Source organism: Pelobates fuscus, chromosome 5 (genome assembly GCF_036172605.1).
Source record: "Pelobates fuscus isolate aPelFus1 chromosome 5, aPelFus1.pri, whole genome shotgun sequence".
Classification (NCBI taxonomy): Eukaryota; Metazoa; Chordata; class Amphibia; order Anura; family Pelobatidae; genus Pelobates; species Pelobates fuscus.
Window position 1 is genome coordinate 228,131,162 of NC_086321.1, and position 14,549 is coordinate 228,145,710.

The 14,549-nt window shown below is 47.9% G+C and overlaps 1 pseudogene; it reads right to left on the minus strand.

The window, feature by feature from the left end:
- Window positions 1-2,717: 2,717 nt before the first annotated feature.
- Window positions 2,718-13,804, minus strand: LOC134612187 (ATP-dependent RNA helicase DHX30-like; annotated as a pseudogene).
- Window positions 13,805-14,549: the final 745 nt, after the last annotated feature.

Below are 14,549 nucleotides of genomic sequence, written 5' to 3' on the forward strand. Positions count from 1 at the left end.
TGCCTGTCCGTCGCTCCCTCCCCATCTGTCTTTCCATCTCCTCCCCTGTCAGTACCGTCCATAGGTGTTTCAGCTGTGGTCGGTTCCCTAGGTTTCCTCCCCATGTTCTGTCATTACTTTTTGCTCTCAGAGGGGTCCCTAGGCTGGTGTTCTGGGAGTTTGTTTTGCCTAGCGGGATCGTGCTTATGCGTAGGGTGTCTTCACGGGATATTATTATTAAAATCAACACGGGGATCAGATGTTGTTGCATGCTTGGAGGCACCATCACCGGCAGGCCTACATTCCCCCCGGGAGCTGGGTGGGGGGAGGAGGGGGGCACCGTTCTTTGCTGCCTGTGGAGCCAATTTCAGTCACCACACCCCGCTGTATACGTTGTGATAAACAACGCAATGTTATGAGAGCTGGCCTGTTAGTTTGCAAAACATATGTCAGTCACATGTTAAATTATACATCTGTAAACTGGGGGGTTCCGGTCGGCCCATCAACAGCGCGCCCCCTACAAATCATAGTGTTGCGACATGCACAGAGGTACCGCCGCCGGCAGGTCTATACCCCCGCTAGGAGCTAGGCAGGGGAGGGGGTATATTTATTTGCCGCCTGTGGAGCAAATTTCAGTCATAATATCATGCTATACACGTTGTTGTGGGTAACGCGGTATCATGCTGACTGGCTCATGGATTAGCAAGATATAGTTTAACTACATGTTTAGTTATGAGTACCCATGCATCGGTAAACAGGGGATTGAGCTGGCCTATTAGTAGTGTGCTATTGCCGTCCTAGCGTCCTGGGGTTTAGTAGTGGAGCTACGTGGGGCCTTTGTGAGTTCCCCCAATGTGTGCCGTAACAAACCGTATAAACATCAAACCTTGTAACTTTAAACCATTAAAACTTCAAAGTCCTTTAGTCTTGTACCCCGATTCCTCTGGTGTAAGCAGAGTCTATGTCTTATGCCACCCCCTTTCCCCGACAGTCCCCCCTCCCCAAGTGTAGCATAGTTCTTTTAATTTCATGAGGCTGATATTACCATCATTAACCCCTACTCGTAAACCCCTTGCTCAGTGGATGCAGTGTGGTTGGTGTATTACTTATCTGGATTCCTGGCGGTAGTTGCAGCCGTCTGGTATTCACGTGCTTCACGGGGGAGTAGGGTTGTCCGCTGTCTCTTGGGGGAGGGTGATTGTATCGGTGAGGGGATTCGCGTCCGATTTTACTCCTCAGGTTCTGTTGGGTCCAGGTGTCTGCGGACGTTGGGGCGTCTTGGCGATTCTTCCCTGCGGCGACGCTGCTGTCGTGGTGTTTGGGGTCTTGGTCTCTGTTCCAAAGGTCCAATGATCCAATCTGCTATTTCGGTAGGTGGCAGGCCCATGCGTTGTAAAAATCCCGGGCTCTCCTCCGGCCAGCGTAGTGGCACCCACTCATTTTGGTGTCTGGCAAGTAGGGCAAAAGGGAACCCCCATTTGTAGGGGATGTTCCTCCCTCTGAGTAGTGATGTGATGGGGCGTAAAGCCCTGCGGGCCTCGAGTGTGAGCAGTGATAGGTCTTGGAATAAGGCCACGTCCGCACCGCGGAATCTCCACAGCGGTCTAGAGCGTGCCTTGAGCATTCTTTTTTCCTTGTGCTTGTAATTGTGCAGGCAGCAGATGACGTCTCGTGGGGTGCTGTCTGCCAGCCTGAGTCTGCTAGCCCTGTGTGCACGGTCAAATGTTAGGGTATCTGGCATGTCAGCCCCCAGTATCTCCCGAAAGAGGGCTTTCAACGTGGCCTCCACATGCTCCTCAGTGGATGGTTTGGGTAGTCCGCGCACGCGGATGTTGGAGCGGCGGCTCCTATTGTCTAAGTCCTCTGTCTGTCGTCGGAGGGCTAGTAGCATATGTCCCTGTCTAGTGGTCGCAGTGGTATTGGTACCTGCTCTCTCCGCCATCTCGCTCACCGTTTCCTCTAGGGTTTGGAGTCTGCCGCCATGCGCCGTGATCTCTGACCGCAGGGCTGTCACCTCAAAGCGGATTGCGGCGTGAAGATCGTCTGATAGGACCTGGAGGTCACTTTTAGTGACCATCTGGGACGCCACTGCCCTGATGTCCGCGCTGATATATGCGAGCGTGGGATTCTCCGGCTCCAGGGGCCGCGCGCGGGACGGGGAGTCGGCCCTCTCCGGGCCCATCTGCTCGCGTGGTGCGGCTGCCAGGGTTTGCAGGTAGCCGTCCATGGGTCCTGCTTGGGAGTTGGTGGGGATGCTCCGGGGTGTCTGGGAGCCCTCTGGGCGTTTTGTGCGGCCCATATTTCGCCCTCGCTGGAGTCTGAGCATGCTGGTGATGGCTGCTTGAGACGGAGCTCACGGATTAGGCTGCCATGTTTCTCGGCGGTCAGGCCACGCCCCCTAAACGCATTTTTACAACAGTTTGGAAATAAACAATAAGTGCAACATTTTATGATATAAAACAAATCCGTCATTGTATTATAAATTGTCCGTTATTAGGGTCAACTGGAAATACTTTCCCTGGTGTAAAGTTGTTTCCCTTTTGTAGAGAAGAAGGATCAATCTGTCCTGGAGATGGTGTATGTGATGAGCATTGTAAAGGATGCCAGTTGCTGCCCAGGGTAGACGTGTGAGGGTTATAGCAGGGACTGACACCAGGATAACTAGAAGACGCATGTGGCATTCTAGACCAGTAGAGAAAGGTGATTCAAAATCCTGAACTGGGCAGGTTCTATACTCTTCACTCCTCTGCTTCAGTGTGTGGTCTTTCACTGAAGCTGTGGGCTGTTTTGTTTATTAGATCCACCAGCACAGACATAAGCTCTGTGTATTACTTTTCCAAATGTGGCTGCAAAGAAGGCAATTCCTGGCACAGGCATTTCTCCATCATCTGGGAAAGAGCTTGACGCAAATCTCTGAGTAGCCTTATTGTGCGAGAATCACTTTCCAGTTTTAGGAGTTCTGAGTCAGAGAGGGCAACCACCCTGTTCTGCCCATTGTCCGTAACACTGACTACTGTTAGCCAGTAACACCACCACCAGGGAGTTAACCATTGAGCTATCACGTACAAACACAACACCGTTTGACTTCATAGCAAGGAAGTATGTGAGCCAAGGACTGTGCAGGTTCTGTGTACCTCTGTTAATGGTGGTCTTGTGGAGCTGGGTCGTCTTTTGTCTTGTAGAGGAGACTGTTTGGTTTAAAATGTCCCTGACCTGGATAAAGTTGGGGTACAGCCCAGCCAGTAAGACACTCTTTACAAGCTTGTCCTCACTGCTGAACTGATTGTACTGGGATGAATGCCAAATGCAGCTGCTTTATTCTGGCACCAGACAAGCTTTGTAGATATTGGAGGAGAATTTCTTTACAAGACCTTAGATTTGGCCCAGGGCGTGTCTGAACAACATGTTGGTCTCCAGGAAATGGACCTGGTGCTGCTGTGTGTGCACTTATCTTCCCAGCCCTGCAATGCGCGGATATAGGATAAGTAGTGGTCACTGCAGCTGTCCCCACTGAGATTGGCCTTGGCCTTGTTAACCTCAGATCGGTTCTGCAGCCCCCCGGAAGGGATCTCTGCTCAGGCAGGCAGCCATCACTAGCATGGGGTGCAGACAACGGAAGATGGAAGTCAGGACAATGGCCTTGGTGAGCATGGGGTCAGATGATATATTGACAACTCGATTGCCCAGCAATGTCAGCTGCTCCTGTTTGCCTATCACTCTGATCTCTGGGAGTTTTCACACAGCATCTCAAATCGCCATTCGGTCGGGACTCTCCAGAGCTTGTGACAAGAAATCCTCGGCCATCATTTCTGGCACTTGTAACTTGGCTTGAAGCACCAGATACTTCAACGGCGTGCACAGGATCTCCGGCTCCTGGAAAGTAGGCATGGGCTGGTGCTGAGTGCGGGTAAAGAGCTGGTAGGAGAAACCTTGCTGATAACGACTGGCTCTTCCTCATCTCTGGGTCACAGTCGACATGGACACCCAGGTCGTCTCCAGGAAGGAAACCTTTATCTTGAGATCATAGCGCTGCTCCTTCTGCATCTTGCTGTCCACCACGTGCACAATGTGATCGATGGTTACAGATGTCTCAGCGATGTTTGTCACCAGAACAATGTTTCTGACTCCCACTGGGGGTGCTGGAATATGTTCTGTAGGTATATCGGAATGGACTGGTAAAATAAGATGCCCATCCGTTTGATACTTCGGGCTCTTCATCAGTCTCTGCTGCACCCCATGGATTTCCTGCCTGGGAGGAAGCAGAGGATCCCAACTGGTAGTTTGTGTTCATCGATTGAAGTATCATTCTACTTATTAAATCCAAGTCTGGAGCACATTCCTCAGTCTCCTTGACCATGGGGGGCTGGTAGGACGAATTCCCCAGCATGACCATGACATCCTCTAGGTAAAGTTCCCTCACTGGGTACATGAAGCCTGGCACACGGACTATGGGGCAAGCCCTAAAATAGGTGGAAATCCTTTCATTGTCCCCAGTGCTGCTCATCAGTACCACTTTCAGCTGAGGATTACGTTGCTGTGCCCTCTTCAACAACAAAAAAGCATTTAGATAGTGCCTGCAATGTAAACTGAAACATTCGGTTTAAATATAAATTGCTTTAGTTATAAAATTATTACTTTTTTATTTTAGTTTCCATTTAATAAGGTTCTCTAACTTTATATTAAGCTCTCAAATAGTGTAATGCTACAATCTTTCTAATACAGAGAATTCCAAATCTTAAAACAAATATTTTTTTAATTCTGTATTTAGGGATGTACAAGCATTTTAAGACCACAGGGGTCAGAGAAAACTGTAATTTTACATTAAAAAAACAAGTATTTCCACTATGGTGGAATCAGATAAAGCAGAAATATAAATAGTACAACATCATAGATTTCATATTTTGTATGCAATTACAATATTGAAATTAAAGCAACATAATTCAGAACTATAAAAGTTGCTCTCATGCCAATGATAAATTATGCAAAGAGAAGACAATAAACAAACGAGTGAGTCTTTGCAAAGATATACATTAATAAGTATTAGAGGGTCAAAAAGTCACAACATCCACGCTCCCCACTTCCTACCCTCTGCCTCACGGGCTAAGAGATGCATAGGAAGCTTCTTCACTGGTGACATCTTACCCACCATAGTTTACAACACATGCTCCCCAACACCTCCCCTGCGTGGAGATGTCCAGCAGATAGAGAGACCCTTATACATATACGGTGGTTATGAATTGGACCACTTTGGAATGCTGTTTACACCATTTTGCAAACGCTTAGAGTCCCAGCGTTCTCTATGAAAGCTACCAGCTTTTTGCTCCTACTATTCCCCTCAATATTAGAGCATATGCAAAGGCAACTAGCTGCAATTTTTTTTTTTTTTTTTTTTACTTGCAACCCGCAACCTCATAGCGTCCAACTGGTAATCCACCAAATGTCCATCCTCTTCTCAACTCAAATATATAATACAGCAATTCTACATATATGAGCACATGCCACTCACTTCAAGTACCAAAACACAACTCTTTTTAGACACTTCGAAAATATGGGTAGAGAAGTATGGATCCAGTTGAGGCAATCCTTGAAATGGGTACACCCATTATATTATCCTTTTGTTCTACTATTCTTTAGTTCCTTACAATATTATTTCTTTTCTTTATCAGATAGGTTATTATTGTTTTTACATTCCCTTGTTTGTGGAATGCATACTCATTTGTGCATGATGTTGAATATATTCATGTTTGTGTTCTACCAATGTCTCATGTATGGCTACAGAAGTTTATCTCAACAATGATATTGAATGCTGTACTATGCCCTTCTAGTCACTGCTGTCTACAACTGTAACTGTTTGATATTATGACTGTAACATAAAATCTAACAAACAATAAAAAAAAGTCATAACATCAAATTAGTAGCCAAAAACATAAACACAAAAAACAAAACAAAAAAGAGTTGTGAACTGCCTATATGTCAAAGATGGGGCAGCCATCCCAATAATGATTGCTACATGAACTATGGGGTCAGTTCTAAGGAGGATTTAATGTGCTATTTGAGATAGTGGTCCAATATTTTGTTATCAAGTTTCCAGGACTGTCAGAACTCTCTGTCTATCTTGTCCATTTTGAAAGCATATAGCAATTTGTCTTCCAATAAAGAGAGGTGAGGTGGGTTGTTTCCAGACTTGGAGTAAAGATTCCCTAGCACGTGCTGACAAAACTCTTAACAATTATGAATGAATTTTACATTCTAAAAAAATAATTGTAAAACATTGCCTTATAACCCAGTAATTATTTTTAGAGTAAATCAAGTTATTACATTTTATGAACTTTGCTTAAACAAGTGCAGGGCTCAAGATTAAAACAATGATTATAATTGCACCGAGATCCTTAATACATTATTTATGAAGACATTTTTATTATAAACTTATAGAGATTGACGAGTTTAATTAAATGTACTTAAAGTGAATTGTTTCATGTTTCTAAGAGATTTTCGCAATGATAATAGGACGTAGATAAAAAAAAAAACGAAAACAAATAATTTCACAAAACCAGGCAGCACTTAAACAATAAATGTTTTTCCTCACTGAATAAAGATGATAATCAGCATTACCTATACCGCAATTTACTGCAATCTGCTTCATGTATTTAACCATTTTTTAGTTGTAGAATTGACATCAACCAGCACTAAAAAACACTTCCACTAGAGGGAGCACAACACTCAATTATATGCCAGTTGGTATGTTCATGAATTAGCATTCTGTTGGTTATTAAGGGGTCTTAGATACGTATGCAATTATTAAAGGTACACTACAGGCACCCAAACCACTTAATCTCATGGAAGTGTCTGGGTACAGTGCCCCTGTTTATTTAACCCTTCACAGCTGCAATGATTGCATTGCAAGGTTAACTCCAGTTCGAGTGGCTGTGTTCCAGACAACCACTAGAGGCGCTTCCATATTCCTATCAGAGTTTCACTCCTTCAAACAATGTTGGACATCCTCATACTTTGCACTAGAATCTTCAAAATTCCCCATAGAAAATTATTAATTCAATGCCTTCCTACAGGAAAGCTTTAATGTGCGTGCAGTGCTTGCTATGCATGCACATGAGGTTCTACCTGTCGGTTTCGGTGAACATTGACGTGACGTTGCGGTAGGAGGAAACCTAGCCAGCGCCTCGGGTGCTGGAAAGAGGTAAGCTGAAAAATGTTTTGAACCCTTTAATTGGGCAACAGCGGGCACCTTTAACCCCTTAAGGACCAAACTTCTGGAATAACATAAGTCACACATGTCATGTGTCCTTAAGGGGTTAAAGTTAGGGCAGGGACACTTTACTGCTAGGAATACAGATTCCCCATTCCACACAGTCGGGGAAAGGAACTCATCACAGGATATGAGATTTTCCCTTCCCTCTGCCTATGGCATGAGGTAAGAGGATAGATCACAAACAGCATCTCAGGGTCTGTTATAAACTACGGCTATAATTCCTAGATTTTACTAGTAACATGACGTAAAGTCATGATTTTATTAAAGACACGGAGGCGAGTATTATGCATATCTCTTTCTTTATTTCCTCAGCAGCAAAGATAGAGGAATATAAATATTATCAAAATGAAAGAAAAAACTGTACAGGCATAACGAGTAGCCAATCACATAACAGAGGAAGTAGCTATATAAGTCCTGTGTCTCCCACAATCCCCCTCTTTCTTGCGCAACCGAAGACCAGGTAAGATAAACGATGTCCCACTTGATCCAAACAGGAAACGGGAAACAAAACGAGAACTTCAAGCTAAAAAAGATAGAAAAAATATGGTAATATCCAAACTCAAACTGTAGACTTACCAAACATAAACGTGAGGGATCTACATGAAACATGATTCTGAAATAGAATATATATATGATTAGAAATCAATATAAAACTGTCAAATCATCTAAGCATGATAAAAACTGCACAGTACAAAACCATGAACTCAATACAGACCCAATTGCCCACGTACTTGTATTGCATCGAAGCATCTCCAATCCCAAATCCACACCGGGAGGGTGGGAGGGAATAATACTCGCCTCCGTGTCTTTAATAAAATCATGACTTTACGTCATGTTACTAGTAAAATCTAGGAATTTTATTAAAGACACGGAGGCTCCTATTATGCAAGTTTAAAGCTGTGCTATCACCTGAGATGCGACGTGTTCAATTGGTCTGAAATAGAAGTCTCTGAAGGTCGACTCTCGGGACCAGTCCGCTGCGCGCATGATGTCCTCTAGGCGGCAACCAACTGTGGATGCCTTCGAGGCCATAGCACCCCTTACAGAATGAGGCGTAAAGACAGATGTGTCTATACCCGCTAGGGATAAAAGCCAACGAATCCAACGCGCCAGCGTCGGAGTCGATACTGGGCGATGAGGAGCCTTAAACGAAATGAATAGGGGATGGCGTTCAGATGAGCGCACCGCACTTGTAGCCTCTAGATAGGCCTTCAAACAATCCACCGGGCAGAGCGCCGGACACAACGGGAATCTAGGATATACGAAGGATTTGGACGCCGACTTGGTTCTCCTAGATATGGTGAAAGTAACGCCATCCGGCGTAAACACAAAGGCACCCCAGTCAAGAGCCCTAACATCGGAGACTCTCTTACAAGAGACCAGGCAAAACAGCATAACCATCTTGGAGGATAGTTGTTTAAGAGTCAAGTCCTGGTTAGGGTACCAATCCGACAGAAAACGTAACACAATGTTGACGTCCCAAAATGTCGAAAACCGCGACCTAGGCGGACGGACGAAGCGAATACCCTTGAGAAGACGGCATACAAAAGGATGTTTGCCGATGGGTACACCTTCCAAACCACCATGACCGGCCGATATGGCCGATCGAAAAACATTGATAGTCCTGTACGCCTTGCCTGAGTCGAACAGGGCTGTAAGAAACCCCAGTATCAAATGGAGAGGGGCAGATATGGGATCCACTGCCCGTTCCATGCACCAATCAGACCAAGACTTCCATGCAGCTCGGTAAGCTGATCGTGTGCCCGGAGCCCAGGCGTTATCGAGGAGCAAGAGAGTCGACTGTGGAACGTCAGGGACAAGCCAGCGTCCCCTGAAAGGAACCATGCTACCAGGGGCAACTGGTGCTGGAGCACCAATTCGTGCGAGTTCCCATCCGGATCCAGAAGGAGGTCCTGGAAGTTCGGCAACAGGCGAGGGAAGTCTATGGACAACTCCATCAGACGAGGGAACCACGGCCGTGATCTCCACAGAGGGGTGATCAGGGTCAGACAACAGTCGTGACGAACCAGCTTCGAGATCGTACGAGCGATCATGTTGAATGGGGGAAAGGCATACAGGTGGCCTGGAGGCCATTCTTGAAGAAAGGCATCCGTCGCCATTGCCGCCGGGTCCGGTCTCCAACTGAAGAACCTCGGTAACTGAGTGTTCAGTCGAGATGCGAACAGGTCCATCTCGAACCGACCCCACAACCTGTTTAAGCTTTGGAAGACCGAGGCGTGCAAATGCCAGTCTCCCGAGTCTCTCAAATGTCTGGAGTTCCAATCCGCACCTGAATTGTCCAGACCCGGAATGTGTTCCGCCGTCACCGAGACGTTGTTTAGGAGGCAGAACTGCCAAAAGTCCTTCGCCAGTAGAGCCAACATTTTGGACTTGGTTCCGCCCAAGTGATTTATGTATCGGACTGCCGATACGTTGTCCAATTTGAGGAGAACACAACAGTTCGCCTTTCCAGGGGTAAGGCTGCGAATCGCGAAGGCCCCCGCCAGGAGTTCCAGGCAGTTGATGTGCAACGATTTCTCTGCGTCGGACCATCTGCCCCCCGTGGAGATGTCGCCACAACGAGCTCCCCAGCCGTGCAAGCTGGCATCTGATTCTATGACCACGTCCGGAACGGAACCGAAAATTGCTTTTCCGTTCCAGGCTTCCATGTGTGCCAACCACCATACCAGCTCGTCTCTGGACTCCTCGTCCAGACAAAGTCGGGATTCGTACGATCGACCCGAACGTAGGTGTGACCCCTTGAGCCGTTGGAGAGCCCGGTAATGTAATGGGCCTGGGAATATCGCCTGAATGGAGGAGGCCAGTAGGCCGATGATCCTCGCCAACTGCCGGACTGACAAGTCCGAAGCGCGAAGAGCTCGACGGAGCTCCTTCTGGATGGCTTTTATCTTGGATTCCGGTAAGTACAGGAACTGCCGTACGGAATCCACCTGGAACCCCAGGAACTCCATAGACTGGGCGGGTGTCAGGACCGACTTGTCCCAGTTTACCAGAAAACCTAGGTTCTGTAAGAGGTTGATCGTCCAGTCTAAATGCAACTTCAGGCATTCCAACGACTGTGACATGATCAGGATGTCGTCCAGGTAAATAATTAGTCGAACCCCTCGTGTACGGAGGAACGACACCACTGGCTTCATAACCTTGGTGAAACACCAAGGAGCCGAGGAGAGGCCGAACGGAAGGCATGTAAAACGCCAACGCCGTCCGTGCCAGGTGAAGTGCAAGTAGTCCCTGGATTCTATCGCTATTGGAACCGTGAAGTACGCATCCTTCAGGTCCAATTTGGCCATCCAATCCGACTGTCTCAGAAGGTCTCTGAGACAATGGATGCCTTCCATCTGGAAATGTTGGTAGCGCAGGAAGGCGTTGAGAGGGCGAAGGTTTATCACTGGGCGGACACCGCCCCCTTTCTTGGGTACAAGGAAGAGATTGCTCGTGAAGCCTGGAGTGGCGAACGGCAACTCTTCGATGGCGCCCTTTGAGAACATCTCCGCGACTTCCGCGGAGATCATCGCGTCCTGCTCCCGTGGGAGGGACAATTCCCTGGGGGTATACGTTTGGACCGGCAGGGAAACAAAATCTAGTTGGTAACCCTTTACGCATTGCAGAACCCAAGCATCTGAGGTAATAACTGCCCACCTTGGGTAAAATAAGGCTAGCCTCCCCGCCACCCGAACCTGATCGAGAAGGGAAGAAGGGGTACTCACCATAAGGGCGTCTGCCCGACGACCCACCACGGGGGTATCTAGAGCCCCACGATCTCCCTCTAGCCGGGAAGAAAGGAGGCGTTTTCGGGTCCTGGAGCCCTCGAGAGGGGAAAAAGGAACCTCTGTTGGCCCTGAATGAGCCTCGGAAACCACGGCCGGGAGGACGGTTCCTGCTACGCCCGGCCCCACCGAAAACCTTGGGCGCGAAGACGCGCTTCATATTAGCCTGCGCCTTGTCAATAGCCGTAAAGGTTTTTACATAGGACCCCATGTCCTTCACAAAGGATGTGCCGAACAACATCCCCTCATCGGCTGAGTCAGGTTCAGCTACGGTCATAGCAGCCAGTTTAGGGTCTATTTTCAAGAGAATAGCCTTGCGTCTCTCGGAAGACATAGCCGTGTTGGCATTCCCCACAAGGCATATAGCTCGCTGGACCCACCCGATGGCCACATCCATATCTAGAACTGAGTCGCCATTACGGGCTGCCTCAAGGAGCTCGTACAGCTTAGACAGGGGGCCCAGCGTATCCAGAATTTTATCCTGGCACCCTTTTAGGGAGTGATCAAGACCCTTTTTAGGCTTCCACCCAGACTTATTAAGAAATTGGGCAATCTGAGGGTCCACTTCAGGGGTCTTACAGGCTGCGCCAGGGAGGGAAGGTCGTGGGCATTCGGCACGCAATTTATTGCGGCCTTCCTTTGACAGAGGTGTGCGAATCCTCTTAGCCACATACTGGGCGATATGGTCCGGAGGGACCCATTCGGCAGACCGCGGGTGACGCAGGTCGTCCGGGTCAAACAGGGGGTTCCCCTGTGGGTCTAAAAGCCCTTTTCCATTATCCCCAGCGGGGTCTGGCACTTTTCTACGGGGGACGGCAGAGGACCCAGAAGGGGTTACACCCGCAAGGGGTTGATCCTCGCCAGACTCGTCCTCCCCATAGGAGTCATATTCCATAACATCGGAATCATTGTCCACACTCCGGTCGGTATCCGACCCATCATCCAGGGCTCTAGCCCGTTTCCACAATCTAGCCTTTTTAGCCCGGCCAGGGGCTCTTGTGCGCGTGGGATGCGCGCTATCTGCGACCGCCAGAGGCGTGTCAATCATGACAGGCAAAGCCTGCATCGAGGAGTGGGACCCGATATGTCTAGCCTTTGCCTTCGCCTTACGGGCACCCGGCACAGTTAGGGCAGGGGAGGGGGACCCCACACTCAGAGGGTTAGGGGCAGCCATAGAAGGCAAGAGCACAGACTGAAGGGACTGGGCAAAAGAGGATGAGACAGTCCCCATAGCGGAGGCAATAGCCTTTTCAAGGGAGGAAGCCATAGTAGCTTCTAACAGGGCCTGGAGCTCCTGAGAGGCCATAGCGCCCTCAGGATTATCTACTGGAAAATCCCCAGAGGGGACGGTAGGCCCATCCTTGCTATCCTGCATAATGAGGTATGAGAGAAGCAAACTGAATACTAGGAATGGGTTGATTAACCCAGCAGAACAGAGAAAAAGCTAAACCTGATCGTTGGTGTAGTAAGGAGGCCCGTAGTAAAGGGACCGACCGCACGGCACAGCAGGGTGAAACGAATGATCGCCCAAAATGGCCGCCGCACGTGTCAGGGTGTGCCCGTGGACCGGCTCCAGGCGGGGGAAGGGGCGCGTGCACCTACCCGCGTGGGCAGCCCGCGAGAGGGAAAACGAGCACACTCAGTCGCGTCCACAGAGAAAGGGGGCACGCGGCTGAGATAGCGCCGAGAAGCGGCAACAGGGGCGGTATGAGGGAAAACAGCCCGCGGCGGCGGGCAAAGCCCCTAGGGGAAACCCCCAAATACACCAACGATGTAGGTACTAGATAGTAATACAACAATAGATAAAAACGATAATAATAAAACAAGCATAAGCAAAACATGAATCACAAGTAAACAAAATGCAATGAGTAGGAGAGCTCAAGTAAGATACTTAGCTGTCTGAGGAAGCAGCAAAGAAAGAGGGGGATTGTGGGAGACACAGGACTTATATAGCTACTTCCTCTGTTATGTGATTGGCTACTCGTTATGCCTGTACAGTTTTTTCTTTCATTTTGATAATATTTATATTCCTCTATCTTTGCTGCTGAGGAAATAAAGAAAGAGATATGCATAATAGGAGCCTCCGTGTCTTTAATAAAATTAGTGTTAATTAAATAACATCTCATAATGACTGCATTCCAATTTTACCACATGACAGGAGGCTTCCTATTTTGCATTACTCTCTTTACTAAACTCCACAGCAGTAAAGAAAGTGAAAACATTTAAACCAATCAAAATGCAATAACTCTGTCTTCAATGGAGCAGTAAAGAAAGAGGAGGCGGAGCCTATTTACTGGGATAATATGCTCCATATTATCCCAGTAAATAGGCTCCTCCTCCTCTTTCTTTACTGCTCCATTGCAGACAGCGTTTTTGGCTCTTCCCTTATTATACCTTATATGAATGTTTATTTTATTATATTACTATATATTTATGATTCTGTTATCTGTATCTTTTTTCTACTATCCTCTGTGCTTTGCTCACTGTGCCACTGTGCAGCTTTTTCTCTGCATACTTAGTTTTTTACTGGGGCTACTAGGTTTATTTTCTCCCTAGTTTCAGCAACCATTTTCTCTATTTTCCTATCCCCACTCGTTTTTTTTCGCCCTCAGGCGGTCCCAAATTTACTGGCAGGTTTCTTTTCCCCTTCCCTGCCTCACCGTCACTCGCCGGCTCCCTCTCACCTCGTTTGCCGCAGCCCGGCTTCACCCGCGGCTATACTCGCGGCGGCCATCTTTAATCCCGCGTCTTGCGAGATTACGGCCGCCATCTTGGATACACCGCGAGTGCCGCGAGTACCACACAGGACAGCAAAAACGGAGCAGAGAAACCTTCCTAAACAGAGGTCAGTTGAGCTAAGCTGTTTAAAGGCACATAAGGTGACTAACCTGTGCCTGACTGGGGTGCTGCCCCTAGACTGTGCTGCTAAGGAGGTCGCTTTGTGGCCACCTCTATAATCCTGGGTGAGGCCCAGAATATTACAAATCCCAACAAGTGGTTTTATTCTGCCCTGCCGGGGCTATTTTTACTACTGGAGCCTTGGCACTACATACCCTGCTGGGGTGTTTATAAAAAGCCATATCTCATTATTGTCACAGACCCTGCTGGGGTACAGCATACCACTACATACCACTACATACCACTACCCATACCCTGCTGAGGTACCATTTGATTACAAACCCTGCTGGAGTTATTTGGCTCATATCCAACCATTTATTATATCTTTTAAAACCGTGCTGGGGTCCCTGGTATTATCATACCACTACTATTATCCACTGGCAAGGCCTTCCTTGGCAATTCACGTCCCTCCCCTTCGGCCTCAGTTCGGCCCCATGGTGCTTCACCAAACTACTGAAGCCCGTGGTCGCACATCTTCGAGCCCAAGGAATTCGCTGCATTATATACCTGGACGGCCTCCTGCTGTTCTGCTCAGACAAATCCAGACTGATACGACACACACGCTATACCACGACCTCCTGTCATCCCTACGCTTTATAGTGAATTTTCAAAAATCG